The 13,012-nt window shown below is 33.9% G+C and overlaps 1 long non-coding RNA gene across 1 annotated transcript in view; it reads left to right on the forward strand.

The window, feature by feature from the left end:
* The first annotated feature begins 4,905 nt into the window (after positions 1 to 4,905).
* Positions 4,906 to 13,012, forward strand: part of LOC123528724 (uncharacterized) — a 33,010-nt gene continuing 24,903 nt past the window's right edge. Inside the window, exon 1 of the long non-coding RNA XR_006682020.2 lies at positions 4,906 to 5,222. This is a non-coding gene — a long non-coding RNA (uncharacterized LOC123528724). The remainder of the gene's footprint in view (positions 5,223 to 13,012) is intronic.

Genomic DNA, 13,012 nt, shown 5'->3' on the forward strand with positions numbered 1-13,012 from the left:
ATTTTCAAATGAAAGTTACAATTCATTATGTTAGAAAACAAGTTGCTCAGGGACACCCACAACAAGTGCTGTTCATTTTCAAATGAAAATTACAATTCATTATGTTAGAAAACAAGTTGCTCAGGGACACCCACAACAAGTGCTGTTCATTTTCAAATGAAAATTACAATTCATTACGTTAGAAAACAAATTGCTCAGTGACACCCACAACAAGTGCTGTTCATGTTCAGATGAAAGTTACAATTCATTACGTTAGAAAACAAGTTGCTCAGGGACACCCACAACAAGTGCTGTTCATGTTCAAATGAAAATTACAATTCAGTACGTTAGAAAACAAATTGCTCAGTGACACCCACAACAAGTGCTGTTCATGTTCAAATGAAAGTTACAATTCATTACATTAGAAAACAAATTGCTCCGGGACACCCACAACAAGTGCTGTTCATGTTCAAATGAAAGTTACAATTCATTACGTTAGAAAACAAATTGCTCCGGGACACCCACAACAAGTGCTGTTCATGTTCAAATGAAAGTTACAATTCATTACGTTAGAAAACAAATTGCTCCGGGACACCCACAACAAGTGCTGTTCATGTTCAAATGAAAGTTACAATTCATTACGTTAGAAAACAAGTTGCTCAGGGACACCCACAACAAGTGCTGTTCATGTTCAAATGAAAGTTACAATTCATTACGTTAGAAAACAAGTTGCTCAGTGACACCCACAACAAGTGCTGTTCATTTTCAAATGAAAGTTACAATTCAGTACGTTAGAAAACAAATTGCTCAGTGACACCCACAACAAGTGTTGTTTATGTTCAAATGAAAGTTACAATTCATTACGTTAGAAAACAAGTTGCTCAGGGACACCCACAACAAGTGTTGTTCATGTTCAAATGAAAATTACAATTCATTATATTAGAAAACAAGTGGCTCAGGGACACCCACAACAAGTGCTGTTCATGTTCAATTGAAAATTACAATTCATTATGTAAGAAAACAAGTTGCTCAGGGACACCCACAACAAGTGCTGTTCATGTTGAAATGAAAGTTATAATTCATAATGGTAGAAAACAAATTGCTCAGGGACACCCGCACACAAGTGTTATTCATTATCCAAATGAAAATTACTATTCAATATATTAGAAAACAAATTGCTCAGGGACACCCACAACAAGTGCTGTTCATATTCAAATGAAAATTACAATTCATTATATTAGAAAACAAATCGCTCATGAACACCCACAACAAGTGTTGTTCATGTTCAAATGAAAGTTACAATTCATTATGTTAGAAAACAAGTTGCTCACCCTTACAGAAGCAAGCCTCTGTGGCGTACATGCTGCGTATTTGCTGTGTATATGCCGCGAACACAGTAGTACGCCAGAGGAGTACATTTTACATACACCGCATGCCGCGTACATGCCGCGTACTATTTCGACGAGTACACAGCATGTACGCAGGAGGTCACTAGTACACTTCAAGTAAGCAGCACAGACTCTGAAAATTTAAGGAGTACACTGCATGTACGCAGGAGGGACTTGTACAAGAAAATAGTACACTGCATGTACACCGCAGAAACTTTGAAATTTGTGCAGTACACTTCATATACGCGGGAAAGACTTGTACAATTTCTTTTGGCATTTATACTTAGTTTTTTTTTATAAGTTAAAGTCTGAAGTAAACTTCATATACGCGTGAGGGACTTGTTCATTTTCTTTTGGTGTTTATACTTCGAATTTTTTTAGGTAAAAGTCTGAAGTACACTTCATGCAGGAAGGATTTGTACATTTTTTTTTTTTTGGAAGTAAGAACTTGATTTCCGAGTAACTTTTATCTTAATAGCATAGAACAGTTCAGATTACCGGTATTCTGAACAATGAAAATTTGCCAAACTATTCGCAATGTTCATTTGTGAAGCTTACATCTTAGTGATTTCTGAGCTGCACCTTGCATGCAGTGTAAAAATATATTCTTTTCATTTTGAATTAGTCCTGGAGCTTTCTAACTTGGATAATTGAAAAGCCTTATTTGAACTTCGTTACATTACATTTTGTAATACATGAAATAATTACCAAGATAATGCCTCAACAGCGCCCGAATGAGAAGAATTAATAGCTCTCACTGTTATTTGAATACTCTTAAGCAAAACACCATTCTATCATGTTTTATAAAGGCTTTAATGCTCATTATGTTAACTCATTATGGCCTCACCAAATTAAAAAGTTGTTCATCAGATTTGCTGCTTGTATATTTTCAGAACGTTTTTGGCTAATTGCGCTCGCCCCATTGGAAAAAATCAATCCAAAATTTTTTGGTGCGCTACTTTTTACGGACGTAAAAGTGTGTAAATGCTTATATAATTCCAGTCCTAGATTGTTCTCAGATGGATTTTAATCAAAATAAATACATACTACGCACACATCGTCTATAATAAATCATAACACTTATATTTAGTTGCAATAAAGTTGTTTCCCCTTGATGCAGTTACGCCATTTTCTTCAAATGTTTACCAAATTACATGCTACAAAAATTGATTTATTTCATTGAAAAGTGGATGAAGAAAAGCATACTAATTTATTTGATAACATCAATCTACATTATTTTGGTAAGGGTAAACACTTATTGATGCATGTCACTTATCTTTTTTCTGTTTTTTTTTCTGTCCAAATGATCAGCATTTGCATACGAAAGTTGGTGGGATAAGGAATTTACATTATCACAGCAGTTTCGCCACAGGAGTACACAGCATGTATGCAGCAGGAGTACACAGCATGTACGCCGCAGGACTTTGGCCAGGAGTACACAGCATGTACGCCGCAGGAGTACACAGCATGTACGCCACAGGGGTAGTACACCGCAGGCTCATTTGCATGTGAAAAGTGTATGTGCCGCGTACATGCTGCGTACTATTTCCCGCATACTAATTTCCTCCAGCATACATCCTGTGTACTATGTAGTCCACAGCATGTACGCAGCAAGTAGTACGCGGCAGAGCTCATTTGCATGTCAAAAGTGTACTACAAACATACTATCGGTGTATGTGCGGTGTATATCCTGCGTACTATTTAAAGCCCTTGATTTCAGTACACATCATGTACGCATCATATACGCAGTATGTACGCAGCAAGAGTACGCAGCAGGCCTTTTTCTTCTGTAAGGGTGCAGGGACACCCACAGCAAGTGTTGTTCATGTTCAAATGGAAATTACAATTCATTATGTTAGAAAAGAAATTGCTCAGGGACACCCACAGCAAGTGCTGTTCATGTTCAAATGAAAAGCACAATTCAATACGTTAGAAAAAAATTACAATTAATCATGTTAGAAAACAAATTGCTCAGGGACAACCACAACAAGTGCTGTTCATGTTCAAATGAAAGTTACAATTCATTACGTAAGAAAATGAAAACAAGTTGGTCAGGGACACCTACAACAAGTGTTGTTCATTTTCAAATGAAAGTTACAATTCATTATGTTAGAAAACAAATTGCTCAGGGACACCCACAACAAGTGTTGTTCATTTTCAAATGAAAGTTACAGTTCATTATGTTAGAAAACAAGTTGCTCAGGGACACCCACAACAAGTGTTGTTCATTTTCAAATGAAAGTTACAATTCATTATGTTAGAAAACAAGTTGCTCAGGGACACCCACAACAAGTGTTGTTCATTTTCAGATGAAAGTTACAATTCATTATGTTAGAAAACAAGTTGCTCAGGGACACCCACAACAAGTGTTGTTCATTTTCAAATGAAAGTTACAATTCATTATGTTAGAAAACAAGTTGCTCAGGGACACCCACAACAGGTGTTGTTCAGTTTCAAATGAAAGTTACAATTCATTATGTTAGAAAACAAGTTGCCACGGGACACCCACAACAAGTGTTGTTCATTTTCAAATGAAAGTTACAATTCATTATGTAGGAAAACAAGTTGCTCAGGGACACCCACAACAAGTGGTGTTCATTTTCAAATGAAAGTTACAATTCATTATGTTAGAAAACAAGTTGCTCAGGGACACCCACAACAAGTGTTGTTCATTTTCAAATGAAAGTTACAGTTCATTATGTAAGAAAACAAGTTGCTCAGGGACACCCACAACAAGTGTTGTTCATATTCAAATGAAAATTACAATTCATTATGTTAGAAAACAAATTGCTCCGGGACACCCACAACAAGTGCTATTCATATTCAAATGAAAATTGCAATTCATTATGTTAGAAAACAAATTGCTCATGGACACCCACAACAAGTGTTGTTCATATTCAAATGAAAATTACAATTCATTATGTTAGAAAACATTTAAAGACACCTGAAAGCAAAAGCTAAAATAATTTCATGTTATTCATACTTCTAAGAAAGTACTATTGCACCAATTGTTGTGAAACAAGCTTATTCATATTCAAAGTAATCTTTCTGTTGAAGCAAGCACACCAAGTTTTGTTCATGTTCCAATGAAAAAGTGAAATTAATATTGCAATGCAGAAAACAATATACTTTTTAAGTGAAACAAGGCCAGCAAATGTTGTTCATGTTCCAATGAAAAGACTGCAAAGCGTATACAGGTATTGTACTAAATTGATAAATCTTCATGAATGAAATTAAATGACAGAAATTGTAAGATTATAACATTTCTTAATTAGAAAAATATCATGTTACAAGGTTGGCATTCCAGATACCATATTGATGATATTTATGGACACACTCTCCTTTGGCATTAAAGGTTTTGTTAGAACCTGCAAAAAGAAAGTAATTGCATGAGATTCAGTTTTATATATATGAGAAATCATACAATAAACCGTACTTTAGAAATCTCAAGATTACATTTTCTGTCATGTACATGTGAGTTATGAGTAATGGGAAACATTATAACCCAGAATTATGGGAAAATGCCTACCAGAAAGGAAAAACTCAGTTAAAACCATTGCTGTATTATGATCAAAAGATCTAAATAAATGAAATGTCTTGTAAAATACGTTTGATATTCTATATTATACTGATTCTGATATGACTACTGTGACAGAATTATGATTGTACTGTTTGATCTGACTGTCTGTACTTCTTTCTTCTTTACATGTAAGACAAAATGGTGCCCACTTACTTCAATAGGGAGAGCGCAGATCTATGGATGGGGGGTCATGAGTCCAATCCTCAGGCGAGCAGAATGTTCTCCTTGATGATTTGATAAAAGTCATAGTGTCTGAAATCATTTGATTCATGTGGGTAAGTTACCTTTGACAGGCCAACATGGTTTGTTTGTTTTGTTTGTTTTGGGTTTAACACCGTTTTTCAACAGTATGAGGTGCAGGGGTATATTATGTGTTTGACAAACTTGTTTAATTTTGATTTTCTGTAAGAACCAAACTTATGATAGTAACAAGTTGTTGTTTCTGGCTTTAGTAAAAATTAATGCAGAAGCATCCAGTCTTGCACTGTAACATTTCATCTTGCTAAAAGCAATTTGATACATTACAACCTATCTGCCTGATTATATCAAAAAATAAAAACAATGTAAAACTCAATATGTGTATTGCTAATTGCTCTGCATGTATATCAATGGAGAATGTAGATTGGATCGACAATGCAGATATATTCGGTAACAATTAGACAATGTTTCTGACATTATTAAATATCAGCCTCATGGTCCCATGGTGTTAAACATCTACATCATTGTACATTGAATTCTCAGAAAGTTGATCATGGTCGGGACATGACCTTTACTTATGCAAATACCATGTCTAGTTTCCATGTTTAGAAGTCTTTACTAATTAGCAACAGCTTATGTTATGAATAATTCTATGTTTACACTTCTCTTTGAAGGTATGTGTGATAGTGTAGCTTTTCTATAACATATTGTATAATACAATGATAAGAGCATTGACATTTTATAGAACAAACTTTATTTCCATGTTAGGTAAATACCATTGTTCATGTTGTTTATAACTTTTATTATTAAAACACTTTTTATTGTTGTGTAGGGTTTTGTTTTAAGGGGGCTTTTTCTGTGGTGCTTGCCAGCTAGTCCCAGTGCAAGATAGTCCTAAAAACTTCCCAACAAAGTATTTAAGATGACATAGTATGATAATTAAATAGTTCTTGTGTTTTTATATAGGAATGATGCATGTTGTTTTCATGATATAATATTGCAGAATCCTGAGGGATTTGATGGTGCCCGAGCCCATTAGGGCGGGATATCCCATGGGATTTTGCAGATATAATATGACATGAAATCTATTAACTGTATTCTAGCATATAACATGCAGAAACTAAAAAAGAATTAATGAAATGCATAGGAATGTCAGTGGTGTTTGATCATGTTGGTGCTATTTGCTTTTGAATTATCCATGATTGGGCCATAATGTGCATAAGCCTTTGCTATGGAAAGCAGGTATAAAGGCCAAGGTCACACTTAGATTTTTCTGAAATTGTCTTTAACTTTCTTCTGCAAGGATGGTTGTTCAAATTTGTCTACTTCACCATGTTAAGATGATGTGTCACATCCAAGACTCAGTGCCTGTGCTCAAAGGTCAAGGTTGTAGTTGGAGGTCAAATATTTTAAGTAACTTATTTTTTCTAGTCTAAATCCTCAAATGAACTGACTAAAGCATTCACCATAATAAGATAATGTGTCACGTGCAAGACTTGGACCCTTGCTCAAAAGTCATGGTGACTTTTTAAAGTAGTTTTTGTTATGTGTAAACTTTTGTTAAACATAAATAGATATTCTAATGAACGCAAATTCAACAGTCACTAAAAGAAGGCAACTCCAAGACCCCTAGCTCAAAGGTAAAGGTTAGTTTTGCATTTAAGGTAAAATGTTTTATTGTCGAGCCTTAGATAACAAAACCATTCATATTTCTAGTTCCAATACTCAAAAAAAAACTAATAATGAGTATGTTTTAAATAAAATATAGTTTATTCCAGCATACGTTGTGCTGTTAACAGCAACAATTCTGATAAAGCAATATTAATTATATCCATTTTGAGTTTAATTGCTCTTCAAAATACAAACGTGACTCATAAAAGAAACAAGAAACCCTATTATTGATGTAAATTGAACATTATTCATAAATTTTATGAACCATTAGTGGAAAAGATGAGGTTGTATTACATATAATATGAATTTTGCTGAGAAATTTCACTGAGTTGAATTCAAATTCATTTTGCAGTTTAAAATGATAGGCATATTTAAGGTTTCATTTTGCATTCTCTGTTACACATTCTGTTGTAAGGCATGCAGAAGTTATGGGTTTGATTACAGAAGATAATTGTAAACTCTTGTTTTCATTATTGTTTGTTCCCTTATACCGTAATATTGCTAATAAGTGTCAAGCCTTGAATAAATGTTTAATGCGGGTCAGTTGTAAAATTAACTTGTGGAGAAAAAATAAAAAATCTGAGTTCAGTAGAGATATATTCTGTTGTAAACAAAACAGCAATTTATTAAAGAGATATTCTCTATTACTTGTGAAAAACAAGATAGCTACATTTATATGTGAAAAACAAGATCGCTACATTCAAATTGTGGAAAAACAAGATAGCTTCATTTAAAAGATATATAATAGAAAACATTAGATAGCTACATTATTATTTCATGTAGAAATGTTGTCAGCTTATACTCTTGCCCACAATTCACGAAGAATTCAATAGTTACCCATCACAAATCCTATGAAAAGGAAATTTTAAAATAAATTAGGTAGAGATTTCTTATTTAATGATGATAGTCAAGGGAGGTTCCTGTCTAGAATTTTTATTTCCAGTAGAGCCCAGGGCAGGTGTCACATTAAAAAAACTGTATAAACACTCACTAGAAAAAGCCATACCCTATCTCAAAAGTCAAGGTCAGGTTGGTCAAGGTTACTGCAGTTAGTATATAATTGCTCCTTGTAAAGTCTCAAATTTCGGACTTTTAATACTGTCCCAGTTCCATATTCATCATGTATGCTAATAGGCACATGTACTTCTATAAATGGTATGGTATGTGATTATGGGTATGGACTTTTTTTCGTTTAGAACAGTACAGTATGTGTATTGGATGAAAAGTCATCTTAGAATAGTTTGGTATGTGATACTACTGTGTCATAATGCAAAATTTTCTCATTTGGAACAGTATGGTATATGTTTTAAATGAAAAAATCATTGAAAATAATCAGAAAATTGCTGATATACAAGATTGTTTATAATTTTTCCTGAAATGGATTGAAAGCACAGTCATAAATAAGGCAGATAGTATCAGCAATTTGTAGTCTGATGCCAAAGTTTGCTTAAATCTGCGGTAGTCTGATAGTCTGGCATAAATCTATAGATATTATGTTTAAATACTGGAACACAGAAATTTAGACGTCAGTTTGTTTTTAATTTAGATTATGATTACACTTTGTTCATTTGTGTGGTATTGTCAGTCACCTACAAGGTCAGCAACTTACAAGTGGTCTTGAGTTTTGTCACTCGCCTACATGATGTCCTGAGTGACTTCATTGACTGAAAAGTGGTACTGAGTGTTGTTAGTGACCTACAAGTGGGTCCAAGTGTCACCAGTCACCTACAAGTGGTCCAAAGAATTGTTACTCGCCTATAAGTGATTCTGAGCATTGTCAATGACTTACAAGATGTCCATAATGTAATTCTGACTGTCATCAGTCATCTACAAGTGGTCCTGAAAGTTTTCAGTCATCCAAAAGTGGTTCCGAGTGTTGTCAGTGATCTGCAAGTGGTTGTGAGTGTCGTTAGTGTTCCTGAGTATCGTAAGTCACCTACAAGTGGTCCTGAGTGTTGCCAGTAACTTAAGATTGTCTCAAATATCTTTGAAAGTAATTGACATCTTTTGCTAACAGAGGTTGAATGTTGTTCAATGTATGTGGTTGAACTATAGGCTTTCTGGTGCACTGTTAGCATCTTTATAGGATCACAGTCCAATTTACAACTAAGGTGTCCAGCTGCATGTGAAGGTGAAGCTCCTGTATGAATATAATGCCCCAGTATTTCCTAGTCATTCAGAAGATGTCCCAGTATTTCCTAGTCATTCAGAAGATGACACGGTATTTCCTAGTCATTCAGAAGATGTCACAGTATTTCCTAGTCATTCAGAAGATGTCACAGTATTTCCTAGTCATTCAGAAGATGTCACAGTATTTCCTAGTCATTCAGAAGATGTCACAATATTTCCTTGTCATTCAAAAGATTTTACATGTATTTCCTTTAGACAATGTCACAATATTTCCTAGGCATTCAAAGAATGTCACAATATATTCAAAAAATATCACAATATGTCTTAGTCCTTCAGACAATGTCAAAATATTGCCTTAAGACAATGACCCAATATTATTCCTTTAGTCTCTGAAACAATGTCGCAATATTTCCTCAAGTCACTCAAACAATGTTACAATATTTCCTAGAGCCATTTAAAGGAACTCACTTTATCATTCATTCCTAGCAGAGTCAGTTTCACATTCAAGGGAAGCAAAATGACAATTCATTTCCTAATTATTTATCAAACAAAGTATGATGGATATATTATAGCAGAAATTACACAAGCAGGGTACATGCATTAATATAATAGATTTTAAAGGAAGTAAACTTGAAAACAGTACATAGTTAGGCAAGCCCTATAGTTAGGCAAGCCCTAGTGTTATACTTCTCTGTCTAATATGTGTGTATGAGCAATTTTCATTATAGCTAGAACTTGAAAACATCATTTTTAAAAATATTGTTCAGGCTTTGGCCACCAGTGCATACATGAAGCTGTTGTCAGTGGAGGATATTAATTGAAATGTACAATATTGTCTCATATCTCTTCTTTTCAAGCTGTTACTATTGTTTCTGAAATTTATGGAATATTTAAAGGCAAACCACCTGCTTCATACAATCATAAATATTGCTGATGTAATCATCTCCATTTACAAGCAGCTGGAGCCAGAACAAAGCTTCTGAAACACAGAAATGGTCAAAAATATATTGCTAATATCTAAACCATGCAAGATAGCTATCTATGGTTCATATTGTGGCATATCCGAATTTCCCTCTCCTACCCTTCCCCCCCACACACACACACACACACACACAACTCTGCGCACCCAATACAGATTGAATTGTGTTTCATTTATTAATTCCCTTTATTATGTCATAAGAGGGTATTTAGTCTTATTACCAGATACTGAAATTTATGCATGAAATAATGTTTTATACTTCCAACAGAAAATGTGCTAAGTTTCTTTTAAAAGGAAGATGACTAAACTCTGTCAAAGTTTGTCCCCATCTTAATATGTCAAATTGTATTCTTAAGACATTGTACTTTGATGCAGTGGTAGAAACTGTCATTTCCTTGAATTTAGAAAATTGTTTTCCAAATGCAAGAGATATTGGGGGAGTGGGGGAAGGATGATTGTGGGCAGCTGGTTGCTAGGTGATTTTAACAGAATAAATTTAATGGTCTTTGCAGAAATACTGTTTTTAACCAAGTATTTAAGCCTTTTCTATTAAACTGTTGTCTTTGGCAATCCTAAAGTTTCAAATATCTGGTCCTAAAATCAGAAATTAGTTACCAACAAAGTGTCTAAGGATGTTTAAAATTGTGATTTAAAACTCTTCAAATTAAGTTTCTTAGGTTCATGATTCACACAATGGACTTTTAAGGGCTGATTGCTTTTCCAGTTCCAGATGTGCCATGCAAATTGTTTCAGGGAACGATCTGCATTTTAAGTGTACAACCTGAAACCTCAAGTTTTGCTGAGTCATTTTATTTTAATTAACTTGAATAATTATTGATCTCTGAGAAATAGGCTGAAGTTAAGAAAGAATTTATCAGCGGCTTTTATATATAATTACCCTTTTCTTTACACATAATAACTTGTTTCTTAATAAAAATGGATGGAAAATATATTGTTTTCCTTCATCAGTTAATGTTTTTGATAATTAATGAGTGAATATACTTAAAATGGATGAAAAGTAAACAAATTGAGAGATTTACTAAATTGTAATACTTAATTGACTGCCATTCAAAAATCATTCTTTACTTCAAAATTAAATTAGATGTTCAACACTAACAATATTGTCTGTCATTCAACTGTCTTTCATAGTTGAGACACAAATGATAACTTTTGCTTGTCCTAAATTGTCTAGTTTATGGGTCAAAGGTGCATTAATCCCCTTGGCTCTAGCAATATTAGCGAATTCTCGTGAGATGCAAGAATATTACTTAAAACGTCTCTTTTTGTCTGCGCTTGCATAATCACGTCATCAGAAATACTGATCATGCATTTATTATCTTGTTATAATGATTCATCTTTTGTAAATGAGTTCCCGATGAATTAATCTTCGCAACTTGATGCGAATTTTCCCTATTCCTATGATTTGAATTATTCAAATTTCATAAGAAATGCTTGTATGCAAAAAAATTTGTCAGACTGTCTTGCTTTTCTATTATACGGGTTTTGAAAGAGTAAGTAATTTCCATACATATTTTCCATATTTATATAGATATTTCTTCCTTGAAGGTTTTATGTGCACCGTCGTATGAATACATCTGGGGATGTCTCTAAATTACATTCTGGTACTTATAACATGTGTAAATATTGAGTTCTGCTCAACCCATGGCTAGAGGGCATGAATGGTAGCTTGCACTTCCACCACCGTTCATGAACAGGCTCAATCAAACCGAGCCTGCAACATTTTCATTTATGTCGTGTTGGGCGACCTGTGGTTTTCCAATTCTTATTTTATTTTAAGTTAAAAACATTGTGGTTTAGAATACTTTATGCTTCTGTGGAAAGGTTTTATGTCAAGAGGTAAGATATTTAATACTTACGGTAAAAGCAGAAGTTTTTCGTGAGGGATTTGTTTATTTACTATATTCACTAACTGTCTGTTTTTACAAATATCAAATTCTTGCAATATGATATTATTTATTTAAGTAAACAGATCTGTTTCACAAGATGGCTATACATCGTAGTCAAATACTCTTTTTTTTGCAAATCATTTCTAATTTTAGAAATAGCAAACTTTTAAGCTCATGGAAAAAATGATTTTACAGTATTCATAAAGCTTTAACCTGAGAAAAAATTCACATATATTCAGGTTCTCTATAACTTTTAATATTTTAGTATGTATTTCTAAAAAATTACAATGATGGTGGGGGTATCCCTATGACCTTGGTGAGCCACTGAACCCAAAGTCAATAATTATCTTCCTTGGGTTGTACATAGTCGTTGTGTAAAGTTTGAAAGCTGTAACTAGATCTATTGTACTTTCTAAATGAAATAATTACGAGAAGTTAGGTCCAGTCCCTAAGACCTTTGAGCCAATGACCTCAAAATCAGTAGGGATCTATCATTAGTAGAACTTAGTCATTTTTTAAAGTTTGAAAGCCATATGACTTACAATCCAATCACCATTTTCAGTCTCCCAGCTACTGTGACCTTTGACCTCAAAATCAAATTTTGTGATTTAGAATCTGGAAACCATTCTCAGATTCTGGATCTCTGGAACCTTGACCGTAGGCCTATTGGCCAAGAAAATAATTTAGATCCTCCTCAAGTGGTGCTTAGTCATCCTGCAAAGTTTGAAATCTTTATTATACTTTGTGACCAAGAGTAAGGAAATGACAATGTTGCCAGATTTACAGACAATGCCATTCCATGATATGTCACAAGTATAAAATATTTATTGATGCGCAATCTATGTCGGAAATGGCAAAACATCCTTGTTGTCATAGTTACATCAAAATCCAGATAAATCTGAAACTGGCTTATTTTGTCTAGTGCATGGAGTCAGAGTTAAGTTTAGATATATCTAAGTCAGCCATGTTTAAGACTATAAGAATTTATTTAAGGCTGGTCTAAGACTGTCTAATACTATTTTCTGGGTGCTATCTCTGTCTTGTGATCAGAAGGGTTATATCTATGTGTGATGATGAGACAATTGGACTCTTGATTTAAGCGACATCTTGGAATAGATCTTCCTCAGTTTCCTAGCATATCTCTGTATGATTTGAGATATTTCTGAACTTTCTGATAACT

This window comes from Mercenaria mercenaria, chromosome 13 (genome assembly GCF_021730395.1).
Source record: "Mercenaria mercenaria strain notata chromosome 13, MADL_Memer_1, whole genome shotgun sequence".
NCBI classification, from domain to species: Eukaryota; Metazoa; Mollusca; class Bivalvia; order Venerida; family Veneridae; genus Mercenaria; species Mercenaria mercenaria.